We start from the raw sequence: 20,371 nt of genomic DNA, 5'->3' as shown, positions 1-20,371 counted from the left end.
AATATGCATACCCAGTTTGCAAAAATTTTCCTCCTGTCTCACTCACCCTAAGTGGCACAGCTCCTTTTCTAAGCTGATTCTGGCACTTTGTTGTCCCAAGATCCCTTATGAGGGACGAGTCTCCCACTAATTTTGTAAATCCTGGAACAATGCCAATCAAAACAAAATTAGAATTTTTCATTTTAACTCTGCATAAAAAATAAACCATAGCAATTTAACTGTAAATGAATAATTTTCTTCTCTCTTAGTCAATGAATTTTGAATTCTGCAGCTATGCATAATGAACAGCATACATCAAAGTGGTTTTTAGTTTCAAATATGGGTAGAAAGAAGTGCTCTTCCATGACGTAGAATTTAGGTAGTCATGAGCCTCCAACATTTCTACTATATTATGTTTACTAAAGTATGATCTAGGGCCTCCTTAAGATTGTCCGTGGGTGCTTGGAGTATCCATACTAATTTGAAATAGAAAATATTTTGGAATACCACCTGGAAATTAATAAAATATAATAAAAGCTCACAATATATTAGCCTGTAATAGGCACACATTTTTATCTTTGGATATCCACAAAAGAATATAACAAGTTGAGTTCCACCTGTATTGATAAATTAATGTCCCAATAGTATCAATCATTTCTTTATAATAGAACTTATCATATTTAGTAGCAAGACATGCTCTGTCCTACACTTTTCTCATTTCAACCTTCATATGTTTGCTATTCACCCAACCTCATTTGTCTGAAAGATTTCACTGCTGCTGCTCATGCCCAGTGCCCCAAGTAAATTTGGCATATTTTGATAGACATAGCAAACATTTTGACAGCTTGAGGACATTCAGTAAAACATAACAGCAGATTATGACAGCTTTGACTCTATAGTGAACAGAAATGTGGCAGTTTTGTTCCGGTGCTAAGAACACAAAGAATTTGAATGCTAGAGCCTATTAGGAGAGTCTACATTATAAAGTTGATGTGTTGGTGAAACTGCTTCAGAAGGTTAGAGGTGGGTGTTCTTTCCAAACTGCAGATTAGTCTTGAATGAACCTAAGTGAAACTAGAAAATTCAACCTCAAGTTTTAATTTAATTTAATTTTATGTTAAACATTTCAAAGGCCAGACCACTTATTTTGACATTACCGGTTGGAAAAGCAGGAACTAATGGACCAAAGAGGAGAAGAGAAGGTAATTCGGAGCTTGTATGAACATAGACAGTTTTTCTAAAAAAGAAATTGAGCTTTGCAGGTGTACCTTCAAAAAAAAAAAAAAAAATGAAGTTCATCCATTTTAGCAGACTCAACAGCCAGAGAATGGAATAATCCCATGGCACATGTGCAGCCAGTACTAAAAGTTACACCTTTGAGCCAACATGATTTCCAAACACAGCACGGACACCTAAAGAAGAATGATGCACTAGATGACTTTAATGGTATCCAGTCCATCTGTCATGAGTTTTAGGCCCAGAGGCCACAGGTATAGATTGCTGTAAAAGGATAAAATGCCCTCAATAGCATTCCTGCAACTTCAAACTCTAAAGGCAGTGATTTGTGGTCCAGTTACTAAGGACATGCTCTTAGAAATGTCAAGATTCTGGCACCAGATTCCTTTATATCTTCATTTTTTTTTTTCTTACACAGATTGCTTGTTTGGGGCTGAAGAGTTGTCAGATATTAGGTGAAGTCCATCTCCTTAAATAGCAGTGGCAATTCTTAAGTGAAAAAACAGGAAGTTGGGTCTTTGAATTATGCAGTAAATGTTTTACGTGTATTTCCGAATAAAATATCACATACCATACTAATCATAGTAGTAACATTTAGGAATAAAGCAATTAGTGCTAATGTTCATTGTGCAGTGGTATAAATGGATCAGAATCATGCAGTGTTTCAGATCTAGGAGTCAGATTTCCCGAGCTTAAATCCCAGCTTTGACACTTACAATGTGACTCTGTGCAAATACTTAATCTCTCTGGGCCTCAGTTTCCTTTATTTCTAACATGAGGATAACAGAGCTTTCATGAAGATTAAAGGAGGTACTATCTGGAAAGCACTTTAAAAAGTGCATGCCACAGAGAGTAAGTGCTCAATTAACATTAGATAATTGAGCTAATTATCTCATTTAGTAAGTAGAAGTTAAACCATGTGACCTCTGACAGTGCCTTGATTCTAATTCATATTTTTCTTAAAGGAAATTAAACTTCAAGTGACACTTGCTGCTATGCGTCTTCATTCCTATTAGTTGTGGAAGGAAGTGGTAAGAGCTGCAAAGACATAAATTCACATAGAAGAGTCAAAAGCATAATTGTTCTATCTCTCATTTCATATTTTCTTAGCAGGCAAAAATTCTAATTGATGTCTTGATTCTTTTCTTTGGAACAAATAAGTTACCTGGGTAGAAGCACAGAAAAGTAACTTGTGGATTTCATTTTCCTTTAAGTGATGGTGTCAAAAGAGCCATATATCAGCCTGAAGGGAGAGAAACTTGCATTATTCATAGAATCGTAAAATGGTTGTTACTCAAACTTCCCTGTAGCACTTACAATACTTAGAGAAATGACATGGTCTCTGGATGCTCATATTATTTTGATGTCAACCATATTTTACATTTTCTTTGAAACTCCAAAAGCCAACTATTGTTTGAGGAAGAGTAGCTGTGGTTTGCTGATTTTATAGGAGTGGTGAGAAGTAAAAATTTTGGTCTAAGGAAAATGGAATTTTGGGAAAGCCATGGAGCTTGATATTTATTGAGCTTCTCCTGAGAGTCTGGCTATGTAGGTGTCTGAGTGTTTCTTTTTTTACATTCTCCATTGTTGATCTCTGTATGTCAATGATGGTTTAACATTAGACCTTGATCCTAGATTAATTGCTGCCTGTTTGGTCTGAGACCATAGTTTGCCCTGTGCTCCTGGGCTCTCCAGGTTAGGTCCTGAACTGTCTTTATCAGCAACTGTGTCTATATCTTCTCCTGGCACACCTGTTCTGGCCTGATTGTAAGCTGAGAGCTGGGGGCTGGCCTTACCCTGTCAGCTCCATGCTATCATTTGCCCAAGCCCTACTAAATCTTTAGCTTTAACTATACCTAGAAGTGAAACCTCCTAAGCCACATGTAAAATGTGAGGTATTTATCCTTAAAGTAGGAAGGGCCAAATAGTTTTAGTGTAAGAAAGGCATAGTAAAAATCCTAGCAAGACTGCCCCAGAGACTGTGTGGTGAGAATTCTTAAAACAAATCTGTCTTGGAGGTGAATGAGATCTAAACACAATGCACTTATTCAAACTGAATCTCAAAAGACCGGAGAAGTTCAGTAGTCAATTCTGCAAGTTCTAGAATTGTGCCTAATGGGTAATACAATTACATTTAAAGAATTTTGATATTCTCATCCTTGATTATCTTTATAAAATTCCCGAAACACCTCAACAGTATCTTGGGGATTTTAGAAAGCATTCTACAGCAGGGTCTATGAACTGTGCTTGTTTGCTTCAAGACAAAGCTGAGGATGTTGATGTCCTGCCAGGCAAGCTAGGCTCTACAGGAATATAGAAAGTCAGATTGGGCCTTTTCTTACCTTTTTTTAACTTGTCCTTCTTTCTAAACTGTCAAGCTTCCTCCAAATTTATGGAGGACCCATCCTTCTCTAGGCCTTCTCATTGCCCATTGTACCTTCACTACTAAGGTACCCAAATGAACAGGTCTTCCTAGATGTGTCTCATACTCCAAAACTATTCTTATATCTTCCTTCTTGCCTTTCTACCCAGGCATCACCATCCCAAACACATAAATAAAATTACTCATTTTTGTTTCACTCCCTTTCCCCAGAAGCTTTAGATGTTCTTATCTCTGATAAAATGAGATGGTCCATAAAGTTCATTTAAAATTTTTTCTTAGATAAAACTGTTAAGGTATAAAGTTGGATATTATGCTATCCAACAATGCTGAGAATTAGAAAATATTTTTATAGTGTATGCAAACTGTGTAAAATATATAATATATGCAACATGACAGAGGTATTATTTCCTGTTCACATAAAGTAAAAAGCAGGTATTTCTAATGGGCAAGCAGTTGCAAGCAGGGATTCAGGTCTCAGGCTGTCCCCACCTTCCGCCTTCTACACAAGCCATACATCAGCTGGTAGCAGTGGAGAGCACTGGGGAATGTTTTTTGTGGTCCAGCTCACATCCCATTGGCCAGCACTCAGTCATATGGCTACAGGTAACTTCAAGTTACTTCAAGTCGTATGGCAAGTAGGGACAGCTGTGTGCCCAGATAATGATCTCACCGATGGTCCTCTTAGAATTTTGTGGGAGGAAAATTTCCTTCTCTCCTAATGAACCAGCATGCTTCAATTTGTAAATTATGGAGACCTTTGTGTCTAATTGTATTTTGTGTTCTGTCTTAGCTGCCAGGAAGTTCAAAGCTAAATTTAGTGTTCAACTCTTACAACTATGCTTAACTTAGGTTTTCTGGGACAATTGTCTGCTATTTTTATTATATAATTCTTGTTCTTTTATCTTTGTTTTAATAGTCGGTCCTATTGCCTATGTATCTTCTGTTGTAACTGAACTAAAATTCTTTCTGGAAATCAGTGTAGGTAAAAATGATGAATAAAAATTTAATACCTTTCAAGTATAGTAAGATTTTATAAAGCATTTATGTTGGCATCATGTTATTTGATCCTTTACCAGCCCGAAACATAGGCACGGCATAAATTTTTACTTCCCATTTACAAATAAGGAGATGAAGGACTAAAAATATTCAATTGAATTCTCCCATGGGCAGAGCCAGAACTCAGAGGCAGATTGTCAACTTTGGAGTCCATATATGGCATGATTTCCACTGGCCACAAGATAACCTTCCTTTGGCATGTTGCTCTAAGGAACATGAATCCAACAGGATAAAGATTTCCTAAACAAAATGCATGTTAAGTTAATAGTGCACAGGCCCTGTGCTCTGCTAACTTGGAACTAATGCATAATCAGCAAATAATCAACAACTGCTACAATGAAATCAATGTAGAGAAAGGGTGGAAGAATGAAAAGAAGATAATAACCAATTGCTTTTTTAAAAAATATTTTTTTTCTTTCTAAAGGCATCTCAGTGGAGACTTGTGAGAAGGTAAACAGGTGAAGCTTAGTCTCACCTGTATATAGTAAAAAGTGCATTCTGCAGCCTCAGTCAATTCATCATCTGCTGAAAAAAGACAGCAGGTCATACCATTTCTCACGCATTGCTCTTAGTGCAATCAAAATACCTATTTTTAATGGCAGCAGAAAACATTCAGGTGACAGCATGAAGACAAATCCAATACTACTGCAGTTGGCACAATTAGAAATGGCAGAGGAATTCTGTGGTGGTTTTATCTGATTTGTTAAAATTCATGAATAATGCTAGCAAATGACGTCATCACCAAAACTCAAGGAAGCGAAGTTGTATCTCACTACAAATGAAAAATTTGCCTTCCAAATCCTGCTGCCTTTGTGCTGATTTTTGTGACAAGTTCTAACAGCTTCCTGCCTTTTCAAACTCTCTGTGTGCTTTTACAACAGGCACTTACAAAAATTAATCTGGATCAGTGTATGATGAAGAGTGCTTTTAGTAAACAAGTGGTTTAACCTTGAGCATTGGCCAAAACTGGAGAAGTGAAGACAACCAAGAAAAGCTTGTTACAGAGGAGGGAGGGAGAAAGAAAGCAAAGATGTCTACTGCTGTTCATGTGTAGTGCATCAGCTTAGCCAGACTTGTGAACTAAGGGCACTGCTACTTTTGAAATTTTCCTGAGAGTTAAACAAGAAAAATGAATAAAAGAATGAAAGAACCATTATTTGTGGCATTTTGGTTTCAATTTGTCACATTTTGCCAAGTATAACATATTAATGATGACACAAGACACCCTCACTCTATTGCTAGAAATAGGAATCCTCTAAACTGTCCCTTAGTGATTTCTGACCGTTTCCCAAGGCTCTGCCTCATACTTGTGCAAGAAAAAGCCCCTTGGGGTCTTTTCTCCCTTCATCATGTCTCACCAACATTCTATGGATGTGACTATTATGAAATCCTGATTCTCTAGGCACCGACATCTCTGTGGAGGCATTACCAGAGACATTATGTTCCTCTACTGCTTCACTTCCCATGTGTGCATGCATACACCTTTCTCTAATCTGCTCAATAGACCCAAGACCAAATTATCACACTAGTTTTGCTACAGACGTGTACTCTTCAATATGTGCTACATTTGGTTATTTAAATAAAGTAAGAATTTCATAAAATAAAGTTCAGTTCCTCACAAGCACCAGCCATTTCAAGTACGCAGTAGCTACTATACTGGACTGCAAAGAATATAGAACATTTTCATCATTGCAGAAAGTTCCATTGGACAATGCTGCTTCGAACCCTTTCTCATGACTTCATACTAACTTGTTCTGCTTCCTCACTTCTGGACATATATTTGTGGCAAGGAGCTGCTCTCAGCTCCTCAATCCCACTATAAACACATCAGACTGCCCATGTCTTAGAACCCAGAGGCCAAACTGATCCTTGGCCCCAGAGATAGCAGAAAATATTTCTCTTCACTCTAGTCTAAGACCTATTTTTCCATGTTCCCTTCCTAGGACTGTAAAGAATGGGAAGATCTATTCCTTTCAGGGGACTCCTTCCTTCTTCCTTCTGGTGCAACTCCCCTCCTCTCAACTCCCAACACACACACAGGTGTTTAGTCTGGATTTATGGTTCCAACGAGTCCATCACAAAATTATCTGACCTGGGCCGTTACCCAAAGAGTTTCAGTCATGCTGATCATATTTTACTTACTCCTGTTTTAGGGCCTACCAGATGCTGGTGCCTCAGTTTGGAATATTTCTCTCCCATCCCCAGCAATTTCCTGGCTAACTCCTACTCACATGTGTGTAAATACCACTGCCTTAGGAAAGCCTTTTCTTACCATGCAGGCGGGATTAGCGCCCTACAATGACCCTGTTTTCTCTTCTCATAGCTTCCTATATGTTCCTTTGGTTGCTTTCATCATAGATGTTCTGATTAACGCAATGCCATTATTTGTTTAAAGTCAAATAGAAGTCCCAGGCAGGCTATGAGAGACAAAATTGAGTGTGAGAGAATCGCAACATAGATTCTGGAGGAGAGAGGCCATGAGATGAGATATCTGTAGGAGAGAACAGACTGTTTAAGACTGGACCTTACAAAATTCTTCAAGGCGGTGGAGAAACAACTGGAGTTGGTACAAGAAATAAAGCAGCTGAGTTATTTTCTAGAAGTAGAAGGAGAAGAAGCAAACAAACAAAAAAGGAGGGTATAGCCAGCCATATAAAATTTCATTTATTTTTATGATTCCTATTTAGCAATCCTTGTATTATTAAAATAAATAAGACTGGGCATGGTGACTCATGCCTGTAATCCCAGAACTTTGGGAGGCCAAGGCGGGCACAACTACTTGAGGTCAGGAGTTCAAGACCAGCTTGGCCAACATGGTAAAATCCCATTTCTACAAAAATACGAAAACTAGCCAGGCATTATGGCAGGTGTCTGTAATCCCAGCTACTCAGGAGGCTGAGCAGGGAGAATTGCTTGAACCCGGGAGGCAAATGTTGCAGTGAGCCGAGATTGCACCACTGCACTCCAGCCTGGGTGACTGAACGAAACTCAATCTCAAAACTAAAACTAAAAAATAAATAAATAAAATTAAATAAATAAAAGTAACACATTATTCTCATGGTAAAAAATCCAAGCTAAACATGAAATTTCCCCCTTAGCATGGTCCATTCTCAGTCATTATACTCCCCTGGGTAACTACTCTTAATATTTTCTGGTGTATTTTAAATGCATTTTTATCCATATATACACATATACATATCTCATGTAGCTTTTTTTATGTAGAATATATTTACATATATTATCATATTTTATGTATTCAAGAAAGAATGCTACATAAATAGCTGCTAATCATGTGAAAAGGCACCCAAACTTGTTAAGAATTTGATTTGATACTCTAATCAGAAAGAAGACGTTCTTTTTACAATCATCAGATTGGCAAATATTAAAAAGATCAATAACATTCACTGATGGTGAAGAACCAAGGGAATAGGCACTCTTACTAAGATTGTAAATTGACAAAGCTTTTCTGGAAGGCAATTTGCCTTTATATATCAAATGTAAAATGTACCACATGTATACTTTTTAATCAGCAATTCTAATCCTCCAAGCTACCCTAAATACATTCTGAAGTACAGAAAAAAATACATGCAAAAATATGATTGTAATATCACTTACAAACTGGAGTATTTATAACCCAAATATTCATCAATTGGATGAATGGATAAGTAAATTATGGTATACCCCTATTACTCAGTTATTAAGAAGAATAAGGAAGACTTATGTAAGATTGCCCAAGATTTAATGTTCAGTGAAAACAAGAAAGTCACAGAATAGTGCATAATCATATTCTAAAATAAAAAATGTACATATTTATGTGGTGTAGAGGTTATAGAAAAAGAGAACTGTGATTGTAGTGGGGCAAGTTATAGCAAATGGGTTTGTGGGCACCTTATCTATACCATAATTCAATGCAAACATAAATGTTCTTAAAATGCTGGCATGTCTTCATAACCTAAAGACTCTCTGGTGCTATTTCTAAATGTATGTCTAGTAATGCTGAAATTAAGAGTGCTGAATTTAAAAGCAGTGCCTTTTATAGATACTATGTCCTTATACTCAGAGCATTAACTTCCTTCCATTGAATTTTAGCATTAAGAGAGAGAACATAGAGAACCACTCTACTGTCTTTATTTTACAGGTGATGAACAGAAATCCAAAAAAAAAAAAAGGTGGGGATTGGGGGGAATTTTGTCATTTTCTTTGAGTGATTTGCAGAGCCAGAACATTCTCCAACATGATCTGGTAGCCAGTTTTTGTTTCTTTTCTCTAGTGAACAATTTAACTCTATTTTAACTTATTTATAATTTCCCAAAGTTATTTTATACATTATTATTCTATAATCTTGGCCATCATTCACTATTATGATCCCCTCCCCAAACTTGCTATTATCAGTAAAATAGATGAATATCTCTTCCTTAATATAGAAGAGAATATTTACAATATATTTATCATTTACTCATTCTTACAACAGGTATTTATTGAATGTCTACCCTGTGGCAGTTAAAAGCTGCTTAGACATAGGCCTTCCTTTATGGAGGGCTATATTTTAAGTAAACTTCCCTAGGAACAAAGGCATTCTTCTAGATCACCATAATGCCATTTTTGTACACAGGAAATTCAACTTTATACATTACCTAATGAAAAGGTTGATATTAAAATGTCCCCTTTTGTCCCAGTAATGTCTTTTATATAAAATCACAGATCCAATACAGAATTATACATTTGCTTTGACACATCTCTTTCATCTGTTTAGTTTCCTTTAATCTTGAGGAGTCCCCCACTTTTTCTTGTCTTTCATGACATAAACATTTTTGAAGAATTCATGCCAGTTACTTAGAACATCCCATTATCTGGATTTTCTGATTGATTCTCTACTGTTAGATTCATCTTCACCATTTTTGGAAAGAATACTGCATAGTTATCTCCACCTCTTGTATGGCATCGAGAGTCCCATTATGTCAATTTGTCCCATTACTGGTGATGCTATACGTTGGATCCCTTGATTGAAGTGGATCCACCAGAGTTACCCATTGTAAAGGAACTTGTGGGCTGATAATTTTATACTATATTGTGAGTATTCTTCAACAAGATTTCATCCATTGGTTTGACTATTGATTGATTATCTTTGCTGGAAACAATGACTCTACTGATGGTTGAAAAATGGTGATTTTTAAATGCTATTGATTCTTACTCATTTTCAGTATGGCATTTTTCTTTCTGTAAGAGAGAGTCTTCGGCCCCTCTTCTCATTCACCCTCTCATTCTCTGTCTCTGCCTTGAGTCTGACCACAGATTTATGGCTTCGTTTATTCTATTCAATGTGCTGTTTTCTATTATGGTCATTATTTTATGATACTCAAAATGCCCCAAATTTGTCTAGTGTGAGACCCCTTCAAGCCAGCCCTTGTATCCTTTTAACATATTTTCATCAATCTGTTATTACTGCTTTGCTTTCTGGCACAAGATGATGTGCCCAAGACCTGGAACCAGCCATTTCTCCAGGGATCCCCAGTTCCATTTATTGGAGAATGGTATTGAGAATAACAGGATCTGGGTAGTAGTGTGTTCATTGCTATTAGGGGTGTCATTGCTTCCAGGTCCTTTCAGTTGACATAGCTAGGATATATCTATACCTATCTAAATCAATATTTATATTTATTGATCTATACATATTTTTAAAACTAATGAACTTATACTAATACTTCCAATTCAATTCAAATACCACATGGTTCTTCCCCTCCCTCTGTCACTCCATATTTGTATCATTTGTATTTCCATGCTCTCACATTTTGAACCTTTGTTCTAGCAGCATTAATATATTTATTTGTATGCTTTATTCTGTAATGTATATGAAATAGTTTTGGAACTATTATATTAACACTACTCTAAAAATGAAAGTAAAATTCAAGACTTATTTGCAGTTTTTTTGCATTATATTGCATTACAGGTACATGGGTTAGAGAACTGGGCTTATAGATATTAAAATTAATTTCTCTTACTGTGTGGTTGTGTAAGCTTGTTACATGGTTAGGTTAGTATATATACATATTAAATTTTAGAGTTTAAAAAATCTTTGTTTTGATTTTATTTTGTTGACTATATGAAACATTTTTATAGTTCTCAAGTCAAAACAGTATAAAAATGCATACTTAGAAAAATTTTACTCTCATCCCTATCCTTTTCTTCCCATCCTCTCATTCTGTCTTGATAACAATTTTCATTAACTTCTGAAAATTTTTTTCTGTGGTTTTGTTTTTTAAATACATGTATGTCTATGTGTATTTTTTTTACCTTTTCTTCTCTCTCACATAAACATAGCATACGTTTATTCTCTGTGGCATTTTAATTGTATTTGATTAACAATGTATCTCTATATAAGTTGATAGAGAGTGTTTTCATTTGTTTAGCAGCTGTATTATACTCTTTTGTTAAATGTAGTTTGGTTCATTCAACCTCTGTCATATTCTTGGACCTGTAGGCTGTGTTTTCCCCCAGTGTTTAATTCTGAAAATGTTTAAATCTAAAGAAAAGAGGAAAAAAGATTATTTTTGAGGGAAAATGAATTGTTATTTAGACATGTTGATTTGAACTATCTACATAGGACTTCCAAGTTAATATATCCAGAAGAGAAATAGGATATAAAGGTTTAGTGCTCAGAAGAGAGGTCTAGATAAAGGTATTTCTTTGGGCATTCTCAGCAATTAGACCATGTTTGAAGCCTAAGAAACTGGGTCATATAAATCAGCTAGGGTATACGACGTGAGAAGAGAACAGGTCAGAGGGCCAAAAGCTAAGATATACCAATATCTCATCTTATCTTATCTTCATCTTATCTTTCTGTAAGTACCACAGAAAAAGTGGTACTTACAAGAGATACTGAGAAGGAGTGATCAGAAGCGTTGCTGAGAAATACAGTGTAATGTAAACCAAGGAAAGCAAATGTTCTTAGAAGTAGGGAAGAGTCAACAGAGGCAAATTCTGCAGAGACACATAATAAAAACACATAACTCATGGGTGGGAGCCTTCCATACTTGGAGATATGGAATCATTGGCTTGAACCCTTATGCCGTAATATTGGAAATCCAAAGCCCTTTCCAAATTTCTGCAAATGTAAAATCACCTCTGCCTGCCCTCCATTGCAGCTGCCATCTCTGTTCTCTATCAGATTAACACATGCCTGAGACTCAGCTCCTTATGTAGTTATTCAGGACTTTCCATTCAGTAAGCATTTACAAGTCGAGTAGATGCAACTGAAGGTTTTTGGGAAGTAGGTGTATGGGTTGGAGTGAGAAATATGTCAGAAACACACAGACACTTCCATTATTAAAATAATTTTAGCCATATTGCCTGTGGGGTTTTCTCGATGGCACTTTATTACCATGCAACCCTCTGCCATCTTGGAGTCTCCCATCCTTTCCACCTCCCATTTCAACCACCATTTCCTTCTCTCTCCCTCTGTCTAATCGAATAAAAAAATCAATAAAAACAAATACCAAATTATTTTCCTCTTTTTTACAGCAGCTTGATCCCTGTTCTTTCTTGATTGGGGTCTTGCACATAACTCAGATTTCATTTTCCAACTAAACGGGAATCTCAAGGTATTTTCTCAAACAAAGATATTTTGGCACCAAACATTAACTTGGTACATTTTCACTTTTATCAGATGAGAACCAGAAAAAAATGTATTGAAATGTTTAGCCACAGGATTTTTGGTCTTCTTGTTAAGAGCAGCTTCAGTGGAACTGCTGGATTGCAACAGGTTGAGTAAGCTGGAGGTGAAGAAATTGAGACAATGTGAGAACATGATTGTTTCAAGTTGGCTGTGAAAGAAGGATGAGACAGTAGCAAAAAACAGATGGCAATGTCAAGGGAAGATGGTTAAGAATTCGAACGACTTGATCATGTTTAAATGCTGATGAAAAGGAGTCAATAGAGAACAAGAGAGAATAACAATAGAAGAGATTCTCGAGGTGGTGGGAGAAGGTTGTATCCAGAACACGGAAGTTCTGCTGTCACAGGGGAGAAGGAGATGGCTACAGATATACGTCATTATATATGCGGGTGCAAAAACATTGAGGACATTTCTATCTAATTGATTCCTCCATTTCTTTCTCCCCCTTTTCATTCTCTTTCTTTCGTTCCTTTTCCTTGTGAGTTAGGAGTCAAATTTCTTTATTAGGAAGGGAAGGGAAATAATAAAGTAGGAGTTTGAAAGAAGCAGAGAATCAGAGTGGGAGTTCAGCAAGAAAACATGGAAGGATTCCTAGTAGTATAGAGGGACATTTGAGGTTGGAGATCATGTATTTTGTTGTGGTGACATCATTCTGCCCTATCCATTAGTGTTCAGCAGCCTAGGTATAGGCACAGAGAGGATGCTTTTCCAATGCTGTGTTTTGCCAGATATCTGGGATGAAAGGATGGCAGAACAAAAGAATGAAGATAATTACCAGAGATTGGTTGAAGTGGGATCTTTGGTTTGAGAAGGATGTGACAGCAAGAAAGAGCTGACAGTTTGGTGAAAATTTCCCCTCAGAACCTGGATTAGAGTCTTTCTGACTTTTAATGTTTATCTTATCGATTCAAAGTTTATATGTGAAAAGTAAGCATATCATTATAAAGCTTTAGGCTTCTAAATAGATAGCTTTTATCAAAACAGTATGAGATTATTTGGGAGTATACATTCCAATTTCATATTTTTCTGGTTTGTTGATGACCGTGTTATCCTAAAGAAAATCAGATTTTGTTGAAGCCAATATATTTGAATTGTGGTAAAAGTGGTTAAGAATTGGAAATTCTTGGTTCTAGGTCTGTTTCTGCTAATAGTGAACTATGTGACCTCAGAGAAGTCTTTTCTTAATAAGCCTGAACATCAGTTTCCTCCTTTTAAATGAAGGGTTTGGTATAGATTCTCTAAACTTTCTTCTAGCTCCAACATGGTATTAATCTATGATCCTATGGATGCATAAACTTCTTTGCCATAATCATGGTCTCCAACAAAGGAACAGCAATTTAAAAAAGTATATATTTGTATGGCTACAGTGAGATTTCCAGATGAAAATCAATGAAGCTCAGTTCTCTGTTGGCTGCACCATTTCACTGGTCAGGCTTATTCCCCCAAGTTTCTAGCCTAGGCACAAAAGATGATAGTGATAAGCATCACTTTAGATGTATAGCAGATATTGAAGAATTTCACAGACTTAGAGAAAATTAATAAGAACAATTATATTTCTCAGGGGTGATGATCATCTTTATTTAAAAGAGAAGGATGTATTGATTTTTTGCCCACTTCAGCTTCAATTCCCTTCTAATTCACCAGCTGGATAGGAAATCGAAATGTTGAATTTGTGGCTTGTGAGAGTTTGGTTCCAAACCTTAAATTCAGTCAAGGTCTGTGTCTTTGTTAGTTACAAAACTTTAACTTTATTCAAATTGATGAGCTCTTGAATAATTGATAATATAGTATAAATGAAAATTAAATTCTACTAAAATCTATTGAAGCAAGAAAAAAAGAGTGCTATGGACCTTGACTAGCAGAGTAATTTCCCCTGTTCTGTTGTTCACTTTCTCATAAATGTTCATTAGTAGGTAAAAATTGCAGGGGATGATATAAACTGATGCATCTGTTTTGCAATAGCATATCTAATCTTCTGCTCCTGGAGACGTTCACAGAGTTTGACAGCAAAACCTAATACATATTCATAACCAATATGCTTTGTAACCAAGGGAAATTGAGGCAAGTACAACAGAATGAAGCATGAGAAACCAGCATGTTAATTTTAAATTTAATTATAGTTATAGGGGAAAAGGCTGCATTTTGATAGTGTATACTCATTCAGCTGTCATGGAACATTAAAGAAAAATCATGCCGAATGTCTGACAAAAGAAATATCAGTTTTGGTGAAGTGGTTGATAAAACTAGCAGGTTATGAAGAAAATAAAATTTTGAGATTCAATTATGAGCAATTTTTGATGTAGAGAAAAAAGCATTGCAGGATTCTAATGATCTGAAATAAAATCAGACAACTTCAAAATTATGAAAAGGTATCTAGTCCATACAAGATACCTTTTAATGGAATGTTTCAGCATGCTTAAAAGCTATATTCCATTTAAAACTAGGAAAAACAAGTTAATGTGATGCTTATTAGTTTCTTATTACTTTCAATAACCTAAAAACTTGTGTTATTAGTAACCAGCACACCTAGTCTCTACACTGAAGTGTACATATTCAAAGAGCATTGATCTTGTTGTCTTGTTCAAAGTAATTGGTAAAGAGGAAGTCAAACTGTTGCTGTTTGCTGATGATATGACTCTATACCTAGAAAACACTAAAGGCTACTCCAAAAAGCTCCTGGAACTGATAAAAGAATTCAGCAAAATTTCCAGATACAAAATTAATCAGTAGCACTTCTATACACCAAAAGCAACCAAGCTGAGAATCAAATCAAGAACTTAACTCCTTTTACAATAACTGCAAAAGAAAGAATAAAATACTTAGGAACATACCTAACCAAGGAGGTGAGGTGAAAGACTTCTACAAGGAAAACTACAAAACACTGCTGAAAGAAATCATAGATGACACAAACAAATGGAAACACATCCCATGCTCATGGATGGGTAGAAGTAATATTGTGAAAATGACCATACTGCCAAAAGCAATCTACAAATTCAGAGCAATTCCTATCAAAATACCACCATTATTCTTCACAAAACTAGGAAAAACAATCCTAAAATTAATATGGAACCAAAAAAGAGCCCACATAGCCAAAGCAAGACTAAGCAAAAAGAACAAATCTGGAGGCATCACATTACCTGATTTCAAACTATACTTTAAGGCCATAGTCACCAAAACAGCATGGTACTTGTATAAAAATAGGCACATAGACCAACAGAACAGAATAGAGAACCCAGAAATAAAGACAAATACTTACAGCCAACTGATCTTCAATTAAGCAAACAAAAGCATAAAGTGGGGAAAGAACACCCTATTCAACAAATGGTGCTGGGATAATTGGCAAGCCACATGTAGGAGAATGAAACTGGATTCTCATGTCTCACCTTATACAAAAATCAACTCAAGATGGATCAAAGACTTAAATCTAAGACCTGAAACTATAAAAATTCTAGAACATAACATTGGAAAAACCATTCTAGAGGTTGGCTTAGGCAGGGATTTCATGACCAAGAACCTAAAAGCAAATGCAATAAAAGCAAAGATAAATAGCTGGACTTAAATAAACTAAAGAGCTTTTGCATAACAAAAGGAACAGTCAGCAGAGTAAACAGACAACTCACAGGGTGGGAGAAAATCTTCACACTTTATACACCTGACAAAGGGCTAATGTCCAGAATCTACAATGAACTCAAACAAATTAGCAAGAAAAAAAGAAACAATCCCATCAAAAAGCGGGCTAAGGACATGAATAGAAAATTCTCAAAAGAAGATATACAAATGGCTAACAATCATATGAAAAAATGCTCAACATTACTAATGATCAGGGGAATGCAAATCAAAACCACAATGTGATACCACCTTACTCCTGCAGAATGACCATAATCAAAAAATCAAAAACTAATACATGTTGGCATGGATGTAGTGAAAAGGGGACACTTCTACATTGCTGGTGGGAATGCAAACTAGTACAACCACTATGAAAAACAGTGTGGAGATTCTTTAAAGAACTAAAAGTAAAACTAGCATTTGATCCAGCAATCCCACTACTGGATATCTACCCAGAGGAAAAGAAGTCATTATACCAAAAAGATATTGCCCATGCATGTTTATAGCATCACAATTTGAAATTGTGAAAATGTGGAAGTCACCCAAATGCCCATCAATCAACAAGTGGATAAAGAAACTGTGGTATATATATATACATGTATATACATATATATATATACATGTATATACATATATATATACATGTATATACATATATATATACATATATATACAATAGAATACTACTCAGCCATAAAGAGGAATGAATTAATGATATTTGCAGCAACCTCAATGTAACTGGAGACTATTATTCTAAGTGAAGTAACTCAGGAATGGAAAACCAAACATCGTATTTCTCACTCATAAGTGGAAGCTAAGTTATGAGGATGCAAAGGCATAAGAATGATACAATGAACTTTGGGGACTCAGGGAAAAATAGTGGGAAGGGGTTGAGGAATAAAAGACAATAAATTGGGTTCAGTGTATATTGCTCAGGTGATGGGTGCACCAAAATCTCACAAATCACCACTAAAAAACTTACTCATGTAACCAAATACCATTTCTTTCCAAAAAACCTATGGAAATAAAAAAAAATTTTTTTAATTTAGTGGTGAGTGCTTAGAATAATGTTTGGCATGGAACAGACACTTAATAAACATTTGTTGACTGAACAAATAAGTATACCTACCTGGTGCTGCTTTATATGGTATACATCTTTAATATGTATTTATTAATGAGTAGATCGATGGGTGGAAGGATGGATAGACCTATTTCTCCCAGTGGCTTACAACTCATCATTTGACATTTATTTTCAGGATCTGGAAACAAATACTCACCAATGACTTAAGGGTAGTAAACCTCGGGTCAGTGAAATGCTAACCCACTGCCAACCTTTGACAGAGGAGAAAATACCCAGACCAAGTTGGATTGTCCTCTCTCAGTAGTGTTAAACTGGGACTTTTATCTTGTCTTGGTCAAGTTCTTATTTGCAGAGTAGGAGAAAAGAAAGTATTTCTTTTCTCATTTCATTATGAAATATGCTATTGGAAAGAGGGCACAAAAATATAAACAACATTTCTAAGGGTTGGCAGATTTTGAAAAATAAAATGTCTGCTTTAGAAATATATTTTTCCTCCAGAAAGTATGTAATATTTAGGCTTATTATTAATAGAACTATACTTTAGCAACCAATCGATAAGTCTTAAGAAGAATAATACCCCACCTTTATTAGGGTCTTGAGTACAGGCAACCTCCTACTTGGTTGATGGGATTGTAAATTTATTTAACCTTTTAGAAGAGAATTTGGCAAAATATATAAAAACAACCTTCAGGACATGTAAATTCTTTGATTCAGTAATTACGCTTCTAGAGAATTTCCCTTAGGAAATAATTGGACAGCTTAGCAATGATGTGTATGTAGGAATATATATATGTTGCTGGGTTGTTTATATAAAACTGTAAAGCCTTGGGAATAATTGAAATTTTTAATAATGGGGTTATAAATAATTGTATGTCTTCTCTATAAAATATTGTGCAGCCATTAAAAATTGTAATAAAGACCAATATATATTATAAGAGGCATAGCTTTATGGTATGATATAAGTGGAAAAAGCAACATAGAAAGATATGTATGTACATCATGACACTATTTTGTAAATAATAACTGGTCATTTCTGTTTCTGCCTAGAAATAAATCTGAAAGGCTGATGGCATTATAAATGATTTTAATTTTTAACTTATCTTCATTTTCTATAATAAGCATGGATTCTTTTGTGCAACAAATAAACATTTGTAAAAGTATGTTGGCACACTCACATGTTGCCAATGGCACACGATCTCTTCTTAATGACAAAAATGCCTGTCAAGTTTCAAGGTTTTTTTTAAAGTTTTGCACTTAGAGTTAGAGCTCAGTTTTCATATAAGTTATGGTTAAATCCAAATCTTACAAAGCTCAGAGCTAAAGGAAATTTTAGAGTTTATGCTTTTTCTAAATAGACAGGTGGCTCACTAGAACTGACTGTAACTGCAAAACATGCTTTTTAGGCAAAAGGAAATGATTTTCAGAATATTCTTTGAAAAGAATTCAGGAAGACAGGGACATTTTCAAAAGGTCTAAAGTTGTGCCTAGTGATATAATCAGCTGGACATTCTGAGTATATTAGCTTTCTGGCTCTTGCAACAACAATTGTAGACAATTTAATAACTAGTTATTTTCTTAGCAGTTAAATAGATGTAGCAAAATAAATGTACAAACATTGTATTAGGAAGAGCTGAATGAGATTATGTTTTCTAATGGCTCATATACTTTTCACCTTTATTAGAAGAGGAGTTCTAACGGAGGCATGAGTACTAATTATTACCTCAAAAAGACCATATAGATAATATAGATTAATAAGAATCAAAGGACATATCTTTAAAACACTATTAAGCAGTTTTTATTTGAAAGTCTACATTTGAATGGGAACACATTGTTTACTGGAATAATAAAGGTTTTATTAAAGCCGTAGTAATTAAACTTTTCATTGAAGGAAATGAGAATTATTTTATGTTCTATGTTTTATAATGAAGTAAAATTTCCGAAATTCCCAGTATTTCCCTATCTATATTAAGTGTATACTTGTGAATTCATACTGTTGTACATGTGTCAACAATAATTAATGCTTGAATAGAGTTGCCTAATATAAAGAAGATGGCCTTCATACAGATTATCTTATTGGTACTTCATGCAAACCCTGAGAGAGGTCATGACTGGCTTAAGGGCATACAAATGTTATGTGTCAAACCCAGGCATAAAACCCAGACATTAACTAAACTAGCACTAATTTAAAGATGTGTGTCTATGTATGAATATGTATGTATATCCCTAAAGACAGCTCAATGGTAAATTATTTCGCCATTCAGTATTGAATCTAATGCAAACTAAGAGTTTGTAGCAACTAAATGATGCTATATGCAAGTTCATTTTTTAGACTGAAAGGTTATCTTTGCTTTCTTTCTGTGGAATTACTTTCTGCCAAGTCCAGGATGGGGATATTTGGCTCACAGAGCAGCACTACAAGTGGCTAAAGACAAGACAGAAGCTGGGATTACTCACATGGATGAAATGTCGCTCTTGTATATGTGAAAGAGCCATGGTTCTGGGAACAGGTAAACTTTACTATCACCAGGCTCACTTAGGACAGCTTTCTATTTGTGCCTTTGAGGAAGAGCAGCTGAAACAGTTTGAATAGTTGTTTCTTTTTAAGACAAAAACTAGCATCTGCTGCTATGATGGTAATAGTCATAGAAGCAGAGGATTTCAGACCGTTCTGCTGGTACAGTCTCCTGCACCTATTCTCTGGGTCCCTAAGAAATCTCTAAGAACTATCTAGTTAGCAACTAGCCACCCTGGTAGAGATCACTAATATTAATAATTATGAACACCTCCAAAACCTTACACACACACATACACACACACACACACACACACATGAGTTTGGCTAAATTCTCAGAAAACCGTCATTGCTGACATGATGACTCAATTTATAATTCTTCTATTCTCTAAACCCTTTAGCAAGGCATTGACATTTACTGAGTATAAATGTGCCATCCATACATTAAATTATCCCATGTGCCATATGTACATTAAATTATGAATAGATCCTCATAACAGCACTAGGAATTTGTTATTATTATTCCTACTTAGAGGTGCCATAATTGGGGCCAAGACTTAGAGCTCCACCTTCTTCACTACCACACAATTTCCCAACCACAGTGTATGATATATATAGTATGATGAGATGAATGAATTAATTCTAGTTCCAGAGGGTGGGAGTCACTGATAAAGCAAGAATTAATTGTGTGGTAAAAGTTAATGCATTTGTGCTTTTAAGCTTGTATAAAAGATGAATTACCTTAATTGTACATTTAACTAATTTATTCAAGTTGGCATATGATAGAATTAATAACGTATTAATCAAAACATCATGCTTCTTGAAAAAAGTTAGGATTTTTTTAGT

At 35.4% G+C, this 20,371-nt stretch overlaps 1 protein-coding gene across 1 annotated transcript in view; it reads left to right on the top strand.

The window, feature by feature from the left end:
• WDR49 (WD repeat domain 49) overlaps positions 1–20,371 on the top strand; it is a 178,279-nt gene that overhangs the window by 5,055 nt on the left and 152,853 nt on the right. The gene's annotated exons all lie outside the window — the stretch shown is intronic.

This window comes from Gorilla gorilla, chromosome 2 (genome assembly GCF_029281585.2).
Source record: "Gorilla gorilla gorilla isolate KB3781 chromosome 2, NHGRI_mGorGor1-v2.1_pri, whole genome shotgun sequence".
Classification (NCBI taxonomy): Eukaryota; Metazoa; Chordata; class Mammalia; order Primates; family Hominidae; genus Gorilla; species Gorilla gorilla.
The sequence above is the reverse complement of the archived record's forward strand: the minus strand, read 5'-3'. Positions and strand labels throughout refer to the sequence as shown.